The sequence below is a fragment of the Coregonus clupeaformis genome, chromosome 15, assembly GCF_020615455.1.
Source record: "Coregonus clupeaformis isolate EN_2021a chromosome 15, ASM2061545v1, whole genome shotgun sequence".
Classification (NCBI taxonomy): domain Eukaryota; kingdom Metazoa; phylum Chordata; class Actinopteri; order Salmoniformes; family Salmonidae; genus Coregonus; species Coregonus clupeaformis.
Window position 1 is genome coordinate 21198125 of NC_059206.1, and position 15101 is coordinate 21213225.

At 45.0% G+C, this 15101-nt stretch overlaps 1 pseudogene; it reads right to left on the minus strand.

The window, feature by feature from the left end:
- LOC121583141 overlaps positions 1-15101 on the minus strand; it is an 86605-nt pseudogene that overhangs the window by 29309 nt on the left and 42195 nt on the right.

Genomic DNA, 15101 nt, shown 5'->3' on the forward strand with positions numbered 1-15101 from the left:
TCTCGGTAACCCGGTTCCCGCCATTAAACCCTAATCCACACCACACATGTTCCACCGCAGCAAACTAGGACACACAATATCTCCCACAACACTTCTCAACTTTCCCCTCAACAGCAGGAAGTTAGTTCCCCCACTTCCTTTCATCTTCCTGATGATGCCTGTTTTTAGTCTCCTCTAAATCCCATCACTATAGGGTGCTCTCTGGCTGTCTCATCAAAAGCTGTGTAGAACAGGCTGCAGTGAACCGTGTGACCAGCTACTCAGAGCCATGCAGGCTGTGTTTGTTCTTTAATTAGGGAGACTGTATTAGCTAGTCAGTGACATTAAGACAAGAATGCATTACCATAGTACACTAAGGAGGAGACATAAGACTTCTTTGAACTGCTATAAAGTGCCTTATTACATTACATCATGGCCCTGCACGAGTATGCCATGTTGTCGCTGAGCATTGGTTGAGTGGGTGTTTGGTTGCCTGTGTGTTTAGTTGAGTGTTTGTTTGGATGGCCATGTGTGTGCTAAATTGAGTGTGTTGAATGTGTTGAATGTGTTGAGTGTGTGTGTGTGTTCGTGCACGTGTCTCTCTGTGCATGTGTGTGTATGGCGCACAGATTGTGTATGTGTGTGTTTGATTTGGCCACCATGGCGGATTAGCATGCTCTCGCAGCGTAAGGTCTAATACACACATTTGCCAATCATTCTTAAAGAGGCTTACCGGCAGAATGGGGAAAAACTGACTGGATTTAAGAAACAGATTTACTGGCCTATCTACCAAAGCAGAGTGTCTGGACACATTCACTCGCGACTAGTTACTAAAGCACTGATCGATTGGACACATTGCACACTAACTCCTATCTCAATTTAACCCCCTTCCTAGCTCTACTTACTACCCCCTCTATCTACCTATACCCCTCACCATATTTATTTGCCACCCCACTCTGCTAAACTGCTCCTGGGGTGCTGCTCTGTGGCTGACCATGTTGCTGTGTCAGATTGATATGAGGATATGGATGGGGTGCTTAACTTTGTCCTAAGTTTTTGGCATATCCCAACTCTCCCTGAGAAAACCTTGGAGAGTTGGGTCACAGCCAGAGTGCTCATTATCCAGTGACCCTGGAGCAATTAGGGTTAAGTGCCTTGCTCAAGGGCACATGGACAGATTATTCACCTTGTCAGCTCGGGGATTCGAACTAGCGACCTTTTGGTTACTGGAACAGGAGTACTGTGTCAGTAAAAATACACATTTCTGTGCAAATGGACACTAAAGTCCTATTCTATTCTATACTATTCTCTCTCTACTAGATCCCTCTCTATCGCTACTTATTTCCCCTCCCTATCTCCATCTACAGTATTACCCCTTTCCAACTCTACTTCTCTCTCAACAACATCTCTCCACCACCCCTATCTCCTTTATCTCCAATTATCCCCTCTCTATAACTTTCCTTCAAACTGGGAATTGAACCTCTGCCCAAAGTTCCCTTCCCATTTGGGGTATTGGCCAGATGCCATAGTCTTTTAATGATTAGCACACAGGCCCTGATGCCATGGTAACCTGGTTGCCGGTTCGGAGTGTGTTGCTTTCACGAGGAGCAAGAGTCAGCTGACTCAAAGAGATGAACACAGCGAGACTCACATGCACACGTGCAAATGAACACACAATCACACGCATGACACACATTAATGGCGCTTCACTCAGATTTCAGTTCTGTGAGTGTGTACAGAACATGTGGATATTTGTAAGCCTCTCTGACTACATTACACACATCCCAATGCTATTCTCCTCTCATCACTCCCGCCATTATCTGGGTCATTACTATGGATGTAGGTTACACACAAATACGCACACACATACGCACACGCATGCACGCACGCACACGCGCACACACACACACACACACACACTTGAGAATTCTCACTATACGCTGAGCTAGAGAATGACGCCTCGTCCTTCGAGGAGCATCATTTCTGCTCTATCCATCCATAATTCATCCACTTTCTTATTCATATATTATTCACTTAGCCTTGTGTTCACTAACCCAGTCCAAGAACCTAAACATACATTATATGGTAATATAACCCATCCACCATAATCTATCCAACTCATTTCTACTGCTTTGGTCTGATTCTCTGGTATCTCCTATGGGTCTAATACAGAGATTGAATAACAGACTAGTTAACTGAATATGAGTGTTGGGACATACCATGTTAGTAATTAAATAATACACTTATTCATGAGAACCTTGAGTTGGGTTACAAGACAGGCTAGGCAGTATCAGGGTTAGCTGAACTGCTCTGTGCTCTCTTGTACAGGATTAAATGCATGCCTGTCTTCAAATCAAACACACACACACACACACAGAGAGAGAGCGAGAGCGAGAGAGAGAGAGAGAGAGAGAGAGAGAGAGAGAGAGAGAGAGAGAGAGAGAGAGAGAGAGAGAGAGAGAGAGAGAGACAGAGAGACTACAGTCACTGACACTGTACATCACACATCTGGGAACAAGAAGGATGTAGGGAGAGAGAGGGAGAGAAGGTGTGTGAATCTTAATGACGCATAGCTCTACTGACTCATTACTCTTTCTGGGCTAATGCTCTTTAGTGCACATTCTAAATAATGTACGCACACACACACACAATCAATTCTGTACCCATGCCAGGGTAATGCCTCAGCTCAGGCAGGATAGACAACTACCCACCATACCGCAGATACACAATTCTACCTGTATCCCAACATAGCAAGCTACCGTCCACCTGGAGCAGGCGAGAAGGGGACTAGGGATGGCTGGGCTGGGCTGGGCAGGGCAGAGGGTAGGAGGGTAGAGGAGGTAGGAGGGTGGTGGTTGAGCTTCATAGCACCCACCTTTCTCTGCTTTGCAACATGCAGAACCCATAGCCGATAATCCAGCAAAGAAAATATCCCATCACAAACTCAGTAAGGCGCGGCTGACAGTGAGCCGAAAGATAGAGATAGAAAGAGGTAGAGAGAGAGAAAGACAGAGAAATCAAAAGCAACGAGAACCGTAACAGAGGACAGTTATCCGGGCCTTTCCATTCCGCTAGCAACGGCTAATGGTCAATGGCGGAGTTCAGGCGCGGCAGGCTCTCATGGCCCCACCGGAGTTGAGTTGTTACAGCGTCCCGGTGTGAGAGGGCCCATGCTGAACGTGGGGAGCGGGATGGGGGGTCCGAGAGGAGGGAACGGGTAGGATGGTGGCAGATGTGAGATCCGCGGTGTAATCTTGCAGTGCTGCGTTTCATCTAGCCCTCGCTGCAGCTGTGAGGCCTGGGGAATCTCGCTCAGGGGGGGAAACAATTGCGGATTACATCTTTAGATAATTTTATTTATTTATCTATTCACTCTTTTTCTATTTATTTATTTCATTTTTATTTCATTTGTCTGGGGATGGTAATCCCTCCCGCTTAACCTTTTTCCCTCCATGTGAAATAGTTTAATTAAGAAAGATGATGCCGTTGTCGGGCAGTGGGGGGTGTGGGGTGCAGGGCAGATAAACCCACAGAGAAAAGCGAGAAAGTAGAAATCTGTTTTAAAATTCCTTTGGGAGAAGGAAACCCTTTTTTCGGTGGGGAATTTGTAGAAAGTCTGTGAGGAAATCTCACCCCCCCATTCTATCCCTCCCTAACCCTGCTCTCATATGCCACCTGAGTGAACCTGGATTCCCCAGTGTGATAGGGTAATCCCACGAAGGGAAGGGGGGTGGGGGGGTTGAACTGAATGTCAAATCCTGTCATGGTTCTCTAGCACCCACCCACGCACACAATCATACGCATGCACACACACGTGCACAAACACACACTCACACATGCATGACGGAGATCATACTTGCAGAAGGGCAGACGTACACATACAGACACAGGAAAAGATCAAGAACCTATTATCCAATAATATATCAATTTCAGACAGAGAAAAGTGGGAGGGGGGGTGGAAAAGAGTAGGGTAACCATGGTTACTCACCTATATCTGTCTCTTTGTGTTTCTTGACCAGTTCGGCCAGTTCAAAGTTCCCCGCGATGATGGCCACCTGTGAGAGGGAGAGAGAGGTGGGAGGGGGGAGGGGGGAGGTGGATCAGGGGAATCGCAATTTGAGGGCCACATTTTGTGTCCGCAAAACAGCCTTTGCATTACTCTACAAATTCAAACAATTCATTGTGTGTGTGTCTGTGTAGTAATCTGGACATGATTCTACTAAATGGATTTAACCATCTGCAGCCTGTTACCAATCCTGACCTTTTAGCATGACCGGAACACACACACGCACACACACACACACACGCATACCAATGTGCGTACACACAGGCCCACACTTACCCACACCCACCAGCGGAAGAGTGAGAGTTGGTGAGAGAGAGAGCAGTGGTGGAAGAGAGCAAGTGGGAGAAAGAAAGTGAGGAGAGGGAGCAAGAGTTTTTAATAGAGAGAGATGAGAGAGAAAGCAAGGGGTCGCTAGAGAGAGGGATATAGGGATATGTTGTGAGAAATGCTTCAGAGGCCATCCTACACACAGAGAGAGAGACAGAGTGTGGTGGATGGTGGGTCAGTTGCAGCATCCTGTTAGCATGGCTCTAATGGAAGAAGGACCCTTTCACCAGCCCCGTGTGACATGAAAGAATCATAAACCCACATTCACCCATCCCCTCTCTCTCTCTCTCTCTCATCTTTCTTTCATCTCATCTTAATCTCCTCTCTCATCTTTCTTGTTCTCTCCTTCTCTCTTCCCTTTCTCTTCATTACCATCACACTTCTCCTTCAGCAAGCAGCCATGACAGTATTTAAGCCTTATGGCACCACAGCGCCACCATCAGCCGGTCAACATGTCAGCATGGGCAACTATGGGTTGGTGACAATAACGCCAGTCTTACCCACTGGAGGAAAAAGCGCAATATCATAGTGTCCCCAGGGGGCAGGGGAGGTACACATAGTGTACAGTGAGAGGGACAGCGCTTTGATACCATTACAGGAGAGCTAATTCCTGGGAGAGGGAGTAGGGAGGAGGAGCAGGGGGGAGTAGAGGGGAGAGGGGGGAGGAGGAAAGAGGAGGAGGAGGGAACATAACATGCCCTCATTTCTTATGATAGGTATAACTCCAATTGCAGATCACTGGGTATCATAATTGAACACTGGTGAACTGAGAGCGATAGCACTGTGAGGCGATGGAAGGTACAGAGTGAAGCCTACAGCTGAAGTGTACACTTTTAGAATTTTTTTTTGCTATCTACAACCAAAAATGGTTATTCGGCTGTCCCCATAGGAGAACCCTTTGAAGAACCCCTTTTGGGTTCCATGTAGAGCCCTTTCCACAAGGGTTCTACATGGAACACAAAATAGTTCTACCTGGTACCCTTTTTTCTAAGAGTGTATAGCTGTAGTGTGGTATAAAGCCTAAAGACCACATCTAACCTACATGGCCGCAGTGTAGTGCACAGCCTTGTATAGGGGGAAACCACCCCACTCACGCCTTCATTGCCACCCCCTCCTTCATGTTCCCAGAGCATAGGAATGCTGGGAATGACCCCTTGTTTCCATGAAGACACATTGTTGTCTATGGTGGTGAATGAGAGGAGGAGGAGGAGGAGGAGGAAGAGAAGGAGGTAGGGGAGGAGTAATGGGTGGAGAATGGTGCCTGAAGCTATATCCAACAACTCAGGGAGGAAATTAATTCTGATTCAAGACCAGGAGAATCCTTAAAGGGCCAGGCACATAGGAGAACGCGAGTAGGAAGATGGAGAAGACAGGAGATTGGAAAGGAGGATACAGAGAGACATGAATTTGCATGTTCTTGTTTCTCATCATGAGTTTCTCAATACTGATAAACATCAGCCCATACCCTGGGCTAAAAGGGGTAGACTTTCGCTGAGAGACAGATAGCGATTGGAGCTTCAGTATAGACTTGAACACTCCTGGCTGTTTCACTGATTGCAGTGTTTCATCTCATTCCAGTTTCTTATTCCACATCCCACTGGGCACAGATGGTTCAACGTAATTTACATGAAATTATGTGGAAACTAAATTGATTCAACCAGTGTGTGCCCAGTGGGATTCCAGTCTCATCAGAATGCAATACAGTGAAATAAACTGACTCACTTACCACAGGTGACAGAATGAAAGAGGGAGAGATGGAAAGAGAGAGAGAGAGAGAAAGAGAGAAGGGAAAAATAAATGGGAGAAAGGAAAGACAAGAAAGCAGAACATTTAGAGAGAAAGAGAGGAGAGAAAAGGAGAGAAAATGTGAGAAATGAAAAGAGACAGAAGGAAGCTGAGGGAGAGGAAAGGAGAAAGAAAGGGAATAGTGAAGAAATAATCAAATAAGAGACTGACAAGGAGAGAGAGAAGAGAAAACGTGAAAGGAGGAGGGAACTATAAAGACACTGTCCATCACACCTGGGAACAAGGGAGCGAGAGAAGGAACAGGGGGGAGTTAGAGAGTGAGGTTGAAATAGGCAAATGCTGAATAGAAGAATCTTGTGAAACACCTACATACAGAGTCTGGACCAACAGAGGAGGGGGAGGGATTTTGAGCTACTCAGCAGAGCTCTAATTGATGATCTCATTGTGCTAATGGGACTCTATTCTTAGCTACTAGATACACAGGCAGAGCAGTGGAGACACACACTATCACATATTTCCACTCCATTGAACTCTGCCCCAATAAGTGACATTACTTGATTAATTAATTGGCAACATTGAGAGTGACACTTATATTCAGTTTCTGTGGTCCATACGGGAATTGTACCAACAACCATGATTTTGGGAGCACCATGTTCTAACCCACTGAGCCATCCTCTGCTTGTGTCTTTTCCTTGTCTCCTCTAGATATTTCCAAGTATAAAAAGACCAGTGGAAGTGGAAAAGAATAGGAGACAATTAGACAAGTTAAACTTTTGGGACCAACCCCACTGATGAAAGCCAGAGTAATAATTAAGAGGGCCACTGAAGTGCCTGTGGAGGGCCATCAAGGATCCGAGGACTGCCTTACATAAAAGCCTGCTTCAAAACGCTCCTTTGTGACTCAGACGTGACTCATGCAGGAATCTCATTGGAATCAATAATGTCAGCTGCACTGCCTTCTGTGTATTCAAGCAATTACATATTATCTCTACAAGACACACACAAAATATCTAGCTAACCCATGGACGTATGCAGCTTTGTAAGATGTCTACAACTGCATCACACACACAACTATGTAGCCTAGTAACAATGCCCATTCCCTTCAGCACCTGCTTTTCAGATGCAGATAAAGGAGAGGAGTCAAGTAGAGGAGCTAGGTAGAGGAAGCCACTTCAGACTATTGAGATGCATCCTTGGTATTACTTGGGACTTAAAACTTGTGTTTTTCTCAACAGAGTCCCATTCACACTGCCATCTCTGACCCAGGTTTTACCTGCTGATAAGAACTTTCCCACAGCAGCACATGAAAGACGTCTGAGACTGTACACATTCTCTCTCTCCATCTGAACCAATGTCATAATACTATGAGAGCATTAGTTGAATGTAGAAGGAACATTGGAGGACATTAAGCTGTTAGCTAACAGGCAGAAAATGGCCCTGACCTTTATCCTAGTTGACACGGTTACAATGGTGGTGATTATGGCCATTTCTGCTGACATTTTTATTCCCAGTCAGTGACTTACTGAAAACACATTCTATATCTATTCTGTATATTGGATAAACTATGTAGCCCATGAAGGAATCAAACCCACAGCTCTGGTATGTCAGAACTACAGTAATGGTTTTGGATGAGAGGATGCATTACGGGTCTCACCTGGAAGGGACTCTGGCTGTTGTAGTTCTTCACCTCTTTGTCGGCTCCACGGACCAGCAGCACCCTGGCACAGTTATCCTGGGAAAATACAGGGAAGAACAGGAATCTAAAGAGCGGCTCTGAATTTGTTGGGAATTATCAATCTCAATTAGCCCCATGCTTCCCATACGACCCCCTGTATCACAAAGACTAGACAGAACACTTATACAGTAACCCCAAGAGTCCAGAAGCAAGTTTTCGATTACTTGAACTAGCAGTGAACAAGTAGAGTGGAAAAAGGCAATATAGCTCCTCCTTTGAACCCCCAACTTTTAAAAACAAGAATGAGAGAGAGAGAGAGAGAGAGAGAGAGAGAGAGAGAGAGAGAGAGAGAGAGAGAGAGAGAGAGAGAGAGAGAGAGAGAGAGAGAGAGAGAGAGAATAAAATAGATATTGATAGAAACAGAGTGCCTGCTACCTATATGAAGGAAGATTCTGTGTGAAGGAAAGAAAAATAGCTGTTGAACAGAAAGAGTGTGAAAGAGAGAAAGAGAGAGACAGCTAAAGGGTCTGAATGTGCTCGCCCACAGAGTGCTCAACCACGCATTAATAGTATTGTATACAGAAACACACACATTAAAACACACACGCACACAAACACACACACACAATCAATTCTGTGAATTTACATGAAGGATGTAAATTCTGGCATTTGTAGAGTGCATAATACGTTCTCTATATTTTGACACGTTCAGTAAACTAACAATCCCAGGTACTGGCATTTTAGAACCTCCATTTGCACTGAAGCTCATTTGGAAATAGAAATGGATGACATGTAAACCCCCCCTCTCTCTCTCTCATTCTGCCCATCCTCTTTCTCTCCCACTGTCTCTTTCACTCTGCCCCCCATCTCTAATTGTAGCCCTGTCACAGGATAATACGACTTGAAGGTTTAAATACCAGGAGAACAGTGTATGTGTGTACAGACACTAACCTACAGAACATTAGGAGACATGGGGATTCCGCCTCCACAGTTTGCAGAAAAATCCCCAAATGTGAAAGGGATAGAGAGAAACAGAGAGAGGAAGAGACAGAGAGGAGGATATATACAAGACATGATAGAGGAATGTGTTCAAACATTCATTCGTTCCTGTTGGACTACTAAATGCAAAGTCAATTGTATCGTTATATGTACTATCCAGTGCAGTTGGGACAGCAGTCGGTTGTGAGTGAATGTATTATTCCGTCTGGACTACTGCAACTCGCTGTTGGCTGGCCTCCCTGCCTGTGCCATTAAACCCCTACAACTCATCCAGAATGCCGCAGCCCGTCTGGTGTTCAACCTTCCCAAGTTCTCTCACGTCACCCCCTCCTCCGCACACTCCACTGGCTTCCAGTTGAAGCTCGCATCCGCTACAAGACCATGGTGCTTGCCTATGGAGCAGTGAGGGGAACGGCACCTCTGTACCTTCAGGCTCTGATCAGTCCCTACACCCAAACGAGGGCATTGCGCTCATCCACCTCTGGCCTGCTGGCTCCCCTTCCTCTGCGGAAGCATAGTTCCCGCTCAGCCCAGTCAAAACTGTTCGCTGCTCTGGCACCCCAATGGTGGAACAAGCTCCCTCACGACGCCAGGACAGCGGAGTCACTCACCACCTTCCGGAGACATTTGAAACCCCCCCAATTGTAAAGTGGTTATCCCACTGGCTATAGGGTGAACGCACCAATTTGTGAGTCGCTCTGGCTAAGAGCGTCTGCTAAATGACGTTAATGTGCCCTTGAGCAAGGCACTTAACCCTAATTGCTCCTGTAAGTCGCTCTGGATAAGAGCGTCTGCTAAATGACTAAAATGTAAATGTAAATGTATTATTGTCCTCTATGTTTTTAGTGTATGCAACATGGACTGACTGGTTTAAATGTGTATGATGTGAGAATGTATGTGTGTGTGATCCTTTTAATGCAAAGTGATGCCAAAGAAACATTTCCATCCTGGATGGACAATAATGTTTTCTTCTATTCTATTATATTCTATTCTATTCTATTCTATTCTATTCTAGGCAATAGTGCTAATTGAGTCAGATGATTCTGAATAAGGATATATTGGGAGAGTAGAGAAACAAGTGGGTTGAGATGTGAAAAGCTTTTCAAGCAAGAGAGGGGTCAGGACTCAAATGCATTTAAGAAATGCTGTGATGTAAGATTTGATTTTGAATAGAATACATTTAGCTAATGAACATGTACACATTTGGAGCTGAGTGGTGGGAATGAGAGACAGACTTAACCCCTTGTCACTCATTCTCCACCCTTACTCATGATCCTCTCCTCCAATTTCTCTTAATTCCGGAAAAGCATTATGCTAACGAGAATAACTGCCAATTAACTGTAGATTTACTTAAATCTCATACGAACGGAACGAGAAGTTGTCAAAGGCGTCAGTGAAATGCGGTGGGCGAAGTCAAACGCAGGACACAGAGCTGATCCGAAAACGTACTTTACTTGGAAGTAAACTGAGAATACACAATCTCCACACAGGGAGGAAATAACCTGCACACTAACGACTGCCGATCACGAATACAATCACACACAACACACAGTGTAAGACAGAGGGTTAAATAGGGAAGACAACATAATGGGAAACAGGTGTACACAATCAAGACAGAACAAGTCGAACACAGAAACATAGATCGGTAGCAGCTAGTACTCTGGTGACGATGAACGCCGAAGCCTGCCCGAGCAAGGAGGAGGGGCAGCCTCGGCTGAATCCGTGACAGAAGCAGATGTGTGTGTGTATGTGTGTGTAAGGTCAATGATGAGTGTTGGTGTGTTCAGTTCATTCACTCAGACACTTACAGACTTTAACACAAGTAGAACAGGTTAACGGAGAGACATCAGGGAGACCTCCAGGCCTACAAAGTCCAGGTGGAAGAAGGGCAGTTACACTTGTATGAATACACAAACACACACGTGCACACACACAGCTCACCTGGTTGTAGAGAGCACAAATGTGCAGCGCTGTGTTCCTGAGAGGCGTTCTGTGCGCTCATGTCTGCCCCGTGAGAACAGCAGATGCTCCAGGTGCTGGACATACCCATTCCGACAAGCCTGCACACACGCACACACACACACACAGAAAGCAATAAATGTTTATTATTATTTATTATTTATTATACAGTGCCTTGTGAAAGTCTACACACCGCTTTCACGGTTGTCACATTCTAAACCTAAACATTTTTTTACTACAGACCTGCTGCACATTTTCAAAGTGAAAGAAAAGGTAAAGAACATTTCAAATGAAGATTGGGTATGTCTTCACACCCCAGAGTTAGTACTTGGTGGAAGCACCTTTGTCAGCAATTACAACTGTAAATCATTTTTTATATGATTCTGGGAATCATAGCATATGTGTGTCTGGAAAGCCATTATGTGTGTTCATTAATATTTGTGTAATTGTCCCACTGAAAAATAAAACTATATCGCAGGGTTAGGTATTAAGAAGACTGAGGCTGGTTTCCTTTAACATTTTACCTGGGCTTTGCTCCTTTCGTATTTATTTTTATCCTGACAAACTCTCCAGTCCATGCTGGTGACAAGCATACCCATAACTTGATGTTGCCACCACCAGAGCTTGTTACTAACCCTTAGTAAACTTTTGGGAAAAAATGTGTTTGACCAGATACAATGCTATTTTAAAGTAAACAATTTGTCAACAGACTTTCAGCACACTTATAGGGAAGGATATTCAACAAGCACAGCACTTACACAAATGACTGATGATTGGCTGAGAGAAATTGATGATAAAAAGATTGTGGGGACTGTTTTGTTAGACTTCAGTGCGGCTTTTGACATTATCGATCATAGTCTGCTGCTAGAAAAACATATGTGTTATGACTTTACAACCCTGCTATATTGTGGATAAAGAGTTACCTGTCTAACAGGAATTCACCAGAATCAGGAATTCACCAGGGCAGCTGTTTAGGCCCCTTACTTTTTTCAATCTTTACTAATGACATGCCACTGGCTTTGAGTAAAGCCAGTGTGTCTATGTATGCAGATGACTCAACACTATACACGTCAGCTACCACAGCGACTGAAATGACTGCAACACTTAATAAAGAACTGCAGTTACTTTCAGAACGGGTGGCAAGGAATAAGATAGTCCTAAATATTTCAAAAACTAAAATCATTGTATTTGGGACAAATCATTCACTACACCCTAAACCTCAACTAAATCTTGTAATGAATAACGTGGAAATTGAGCAAGTTGAGGTGACTGAACTACCTGAAGTAACCCTGGATTGTAAACTGTCATGGTCAAAACATATTGATACAAGAGTAGCTTAGATGGAGAGAAGTCTGTCCACATTTATATATAAAAAAATCGGAAATATCACATTTACATAAGTATTCAGACCCTTTACTCATTATTTTGTTGAAGCACCTTTGGCAGCGATTACAGCCTCGAGTCTTCTTTGGTATGACGCTACAAGCTTGGCACACCTGTATTTGGGGAGTTTCTCTCATTCTTCTCTGCAGATCATTTCAAGCTCTGTCAGGTTGGATGGGGAGCATCGCTGCACAGCTATTTTCAAGTCTCCCAGAGATGTTCGATCGGGTTCAAGTCCGGGCTCTGGCTGGGCTACTCAAGGACATTCAGAGACTTGTCCCGAAGCCACTCCTGCATTGCCTTGGCTGTGTGCTTAGGGTTGTTGTCCAGTTGGAAGGTGAACCTTCGCCCCAGTCTGAGGTCCTGAGCGCTCCGGAGCAGGTTTTCATCAAGGATCTCTTTGTACATCCCCACAGCATGATGGTGCCACCACCATGCTTCACCGTAGGGAGGGTGCCAGGTTTCCTCCAGACGTGATGCTTGGCATTCAGGCCAAAGAGTTCCATCTTGGTTTCATCAGACCAGAGAATCTTGTTTCTCATGGTCTGAGAGTCCTTTAGGTGCCTTTTGGCAAACTCCAAGCAGGTTGTCATGTTCCTTTTACTGAGGAGTGGCTTCCGTCTGGCCACTCTACCATAAAGGTCTGAATGGTGGAGTGCTGCAGAGATGGTTGTACTTCTTGAAGGTTCTCCCATCTCCAGAGAGGAAATCTGGAGCTCTGTCATCGGGTTCTGTGACCATCGGGTTCTTGGTCACCTCCCTGACCATGGTCCTTCTGCCCCGATTGCTCAGTTTTGCCGGGCGGCCAATTCTAGGAAGATTATTGGTGTTTCCAAACGTATTATATTTAAGAACGATGGAGGCCACTGTGTTCTTGGGGACCTTCAATCCTGCAGAAATGTTTTGGTACCCTTCTCCAGATCTGTGCCTCGACACAATCCTGTCTCGGAGCTCTACGGACATTTCCTTCGACCTCATGGCTTGGTTTTTGCACTGACATGCACTGTCACCTGTGGGACCTTGTATAGACAGGTTTGTGTCTTTCCAAATCATGTCCAATCAATTGAATTTACCACAGGTGGACTCCATCAAGTTGTAGAAAGATGCACCTGAGCTCAATTTTGAGCCTCATAGCAAAGGGTCTGAATACTTATGTAAATATGGTTTTCTGTTTTTTCTGTTTAATAAATTAGCTAAAATAAAAAATAAAAACGTATTTTCACTTTGTCATTATGGCGTTTTGTGTGTAGATTGATGAGGATATAAAAAAAAGGGTCTGGAAAAAGTGAAGGGGTCTGAATACTGTCCGAATGCACTGTATATTTTAGGCACTGTATTATTATTAAGCAATAAGGCCAGAGGGGGTGTGGTATATGGCCAATATACCACGTCTAAGGGCTGTTCTTTGCACGACTCAACGCAGAGTGCCTGGATACAGCCATTAGCCGTGGTATATTGGTAATATACCACAAACACCCGAGGTGCCTTATTGGTATTATAAACTGGTTACCAGTAAAAATACATGTTTTGTCATACCCTTGGTATACGATCTGATATACCACAGCTTTCAGCCAATCAGCATTCAGGGCTCGAACCACCCGGTTTATAATTATAAACAGATGCCACGGGTATGACAAAAAAGTACTATTTACTGGTCTAATTACGTTGGTAACCAGTATATAATGCAATAAGGCATCTCGGGGGTTGTGGTATATGGCCAATATACCACGGCTGAGGACTGTATCCAGGCGCTCCGCATTGCGTCGTCGCTAAGAACAGTCCTTAGCGTGGTATATTGGCCATATACCACACCCCCGAGATGCCTTATTGCTTAAATATACCACATATGATACACATGGTGAAACAAGCTATATAATAGTCTCCGCCTTCGCTTTGCACTAGATTCAGGCTGCAGTTACATGCCATGTCCGCTAGATGTCAGTGTGCTGCAGAGGAGGCAGCACTGAGGCCCAGGAGTTTAGGATATTACGTCCTTAGTTTGAACCCAGTCATCAGATGGAATAATCAGTTGTAGGGGGATGTAGTGAACAGATGTAGAAAGACACCAGTGCTAATTAAGGAAAGGAAAATGTATCAAAGTATAATTCGAAAACCTACACAGATCCAAAGTAATTTAGAGTATCAGGTTGACAGAGAGTGAGCGAAAGAGTCAGTGGGGGAGTGAGGGAGAGAGAGCAAAGGAAGCAGAGGCATTTCCGTAGCCCATGGGCAAGGCTAGTTTTTGGAGGGATGTAAATGCGTTTTGATGATAGTTAACTGATAGGCTAACCTAGAGGAGAGTTGTGTTTGATATGCTGACAGTGCCATGTTCTAGAGGAGAGACAGTACAGTACGTCAGGAAGAGTGACGTTACTGCTGGCTAAAGCTGATAGCAATCAGAGTAGAACAGGAAGGGAGAGGGTCTAGGAGAGCTATCAACCATCTGTACACACACGTGCACACACATATACATGCACACACACACACACACACACACACACACACACACACATACACACACGCACACACGCACACACACACACACACACACACACCAGAATTTGCTTGATTGAGTGCTGCAGGCATCCAAATATTGTTCTCTCCTTAATCGGCTTAATCCACACTGAGTGTGAACAGTTGCCAAGCCACACGCCTGCAGGCAGTGAAAAAGTATGTGTGTGTGTGTGAATGTGTGTGTTCTCAGCCTATGTGTGTGTGCGTATGCCTGTGTGTGTGTTTTTCCTCAGCCTCTGTGTGTGTGTGTGTGTGTGTGTGTGTGTGTACCTGGTGGACTTCGTGCCAGCCGTTTTCGTCCTGGCAGCAGACAGTGGCGTGTTCATGTAGCAGCAACTCACAGCAGAACGGGTCTCCTCCCACCATGGCTGTGTGGTAGAGCGCTGTCAGACCCCGACTGTCCTTATAGTCTGGAGATGAACCAAGCTCCAACAGGGTCTGCAACACACACAC